The sequence below is a fragment of the Podarcis melisellensis genome (assembly GCF_964234715.1).
Source record: "Podarcis melisellensis genome assembly, chromosome: 18".
NCBI lineage: Eukaryota > Metazoa > Chordata > Lepidosauria > Squamata > Lacertidae > Podarcis > Podarcis melisellensis.
In genome coordinates, this window is record NC_138536.1 from 5333312 (window position 1) to 5336615 (window position 3304).

Here is a 3304-nt window from a genome sequence, read left to right on the forward strand (position 1 = left end):
CGGGAGAAGCGTTTGGGCAAGCATGAACTAGGGGCAGAGGGGTGTAGAGGGTCTCCGCTAGGGCCAGGGCCTTTTCAGTACTGGCCCCGACTTGGTGGAACGCTCTGTCACAAGAGACCAGGGCCCTGCGGGACTTGACATCTTTCCGTAGGGCCCGCAAGACAGAGCTGTTCCGCCTGGCCTTTGGTTTGGACTCGGTCTGACCCTTATGTTTCCCTCCCCTTACGGTTTTGATCTATGGGCTACTTTTAAAATGAGGCTGCATTTTAAATTGCATTTTAGCCTGTATTTTAAATTGGTTACTCCCCCCCCCCATTATGTTTTTACTGTAATTTTACTGGTGTTAGCCTCCCTGAGAACAGCTCTGGCCGGGGAGGGCGGGGTATAAATAATAATAATAATAATAATAATAATAATAATAATAATAATTACCTTTCATGTCCACAACATATGGTCAAAGGTGCCTGGAAACTATTCTGCGAAAGAGTCTCAAGGCTGCAAAAGGGGAGGGAGGGTATAAATTATTATTATTATTATTTATTATAAGAAAGGGCAAGGCATGGAAACCCAACCAGCACATTTCCCTTGGCAATACGCTCCCTTTATTCATCACCTTGAGGTCTAACACCGTATATTGCAGAGGAAGGTGAGTAGCTCAGCAGCAAGTTCAATCCTTGCCATTGAAACCTCAGAGAGCCGCCAGCTCAGCTCAGTATACCTGAAGGAGCGCCTCCACCCCCATCGTCCAGCCCAGACACTGAGGTCCAGCGCTGAGGGCCTTCTGGCGGTTCCCTCACTGCGAGAAGTGAAGCTACAGGGAACCAGGCAGAGGGTCTTCTCGGTGGTGGCACCCGCCCTGTGGAACGCCCTCCCATCAGATGTCAAGGAAATAAACAACTACCTGACTTTCAGAAGACATCTGAAGGCAACCCCTGTTTAGGGAAGTTTTTAATGTCTGACGCTGTATTGTTTTTAATATTCGGTTGGAAGACGTCCAGAGTGGCTGGGGAAACCCAGCCAGATGGGCGGGGTATAAATAATAATAATATACGGTATTATTGGTAGTAGTAGTAGTAGTATACTAAGTGAGATGGAGGGACGCGGGTGGTGCTGTGGGTTAAACCACAGAGCCTAGGACTTGCCGATCAGAAGGTCAGCGGTTCGAATCCCGGCGATGGGGTGAGCTCCCGTTGCTCGGTCCCTGCTCCTGCCCACCTAGCAGTTCGAAAGCATGTCAAAGTGCAAGTAGATAAATAGGTACCACTCCGGCGGGAAGGTAAACGGCGTTTCTGTGTGCTGCAGAAGTGGCTTAGTCCTGCTGGCCACATGACCCGGAAGCTGTATGCCGGCTCCCTCGGCCAATAAAGCGAGATGAGCGCTGCAACCCCAGAGTCGGCCACGACTGGACCTAATGGTCAGGGGTCCCTTTACCTTTACTAAGTGAGATGGACCAATGGGCTGAGTTGGTTTAATGCGGCTTCCCACGCCCCTCTTCAAACCAGACCCAGTAATTACCATGATGAGGGACCCTTAAGGCAACAGGCAATTATTGGGGAAAGCTTTGAAAGCAGAATGTCCCAGGGTTCGAAGTCATGGCCTCCAAAATGAAAATATGTGTAGGAAAACAGAACCACTGCTATCCAGAGGAGCAAAAAACCTGGCTGGATGGATCAATGGTCTTACTCGGGGTAAAGGTAAAGGTAAAGGACTCCTGGACGGTTAAGTCCAGACCAAGGCGACTCAGGGGTTGCGGCGCTCATCTCGCTTTCAGGCCGAGGGAGCCGGCGTTCGTCCACAGACTGCTTTCTGGTTCGTGTATACCAATCTGTCAACTCCAGTTTCTCCCTCCCTCCCTTCGTAAGTGTATGCATATATTTATACAGTGGTACCTCGGGTTAAGTACTTAATTCGTTCTGGAGGTCCGTTCTTAACCTGAAACTGTTCTTAACCTGAAGCACCACTTTAGCTAACGGGGCCTCCCGCTGCTGCCGCGCCGCCGGAGCACGATTTCTGTTCTCATCCTGAAGCAAAGTTATTAACCTAAAGCACTATTTCTGGGTTAGCGGAGTGTGTAACCTGAAGCATATGTAACCTGAAGCGTATGTGACCTGAGGTACCACTGTATATGGAATTGCTTTTACGTTAACACTAATCGTTTCCAACTGTTTCCTTATTCCGGATGTTTTCACCGCGAAAGTCCTTTGAGATATTGCAGTGGGGAGAGATTCGCAATAAATAAACCGTTCTGGTGTGGGCGGTCGTAAGTCCTCCTGACTGAGATAGCTCAGTCGGTACACGGTGAGACTATTAATCTCCAGGTTGCGAGTTCGATTCCCGCATTGGGCAAAAGGCTCCTACATTGCAGAGGTGGGACCACAATTCTATGAAACTTCCAAGATTCCCCAGGATTTTAGAGAAGGAATTCAGAACAGCTGGATGAAGCATGGATGAAATCTCCAATGGATTCGGGGACAGATTTGGGTTGGGTGTTCTTTGTGTTGGGTACAAGATAGTGGAGAGGCTGTTTGCAGCCCCTAATCTTTACCTTTGGAATGAAGAACATAGACAAGACCTATTTGGATAATTTTTTATTGCTCTTTTCATTACTCCCCACCCAGATAAATCTTATATAAATAATACAAACCAACTACACATCGAAAACACTGGCAACACAAACGAGAATAAGTTAACAATAAATAAGAGGACTGGGTTTTAAAAACAAACACACACACACACATTTAGAACCACAAAACAGGTTGGGGTTTTTTGACAGGTGTTCAGAGAACAGGGGGACATGATAAAACTCGTCTCTCACTCACACACCCCGCAAGACCCTGCTTTTGACACATACGCCCTCAAAGAACCCCAGAATTACTAGTTATCCTCTACATTTAATACCACCCACTTATAAATAAAGCTCTTTGTTTGCTACATTAAAGTGCTTGTAACCTGTAATGGTGTTTCGCTGACACTGCGCTCCCCCATTGGTTGGGTTTTTAGTGGACCAGCCCTGATTGGTTGGGACGGACTTTTGAGATAAGAGGTACCATATTTTTCGCTCTATAAGACGCACCAGACCACAAGACGCACCTAGTTTTGGAGGAGGAAAACAAGAAAAAAAAGATTCTGAATCTCAGAAGCCAGAACAGCAAGAGGGATCGCTGCGCAGCGAAAGCAGCAATCCCTCTTGCTGCTCTGGCTTCTGGGATAGCTGCGCAGCCTGCATTCGCTCCATAAGACGCACACACATTTCCCCTTACTTAGGAGGGAAAAAGTGAGTCTTATAGAGCAAAAAATACGGTAT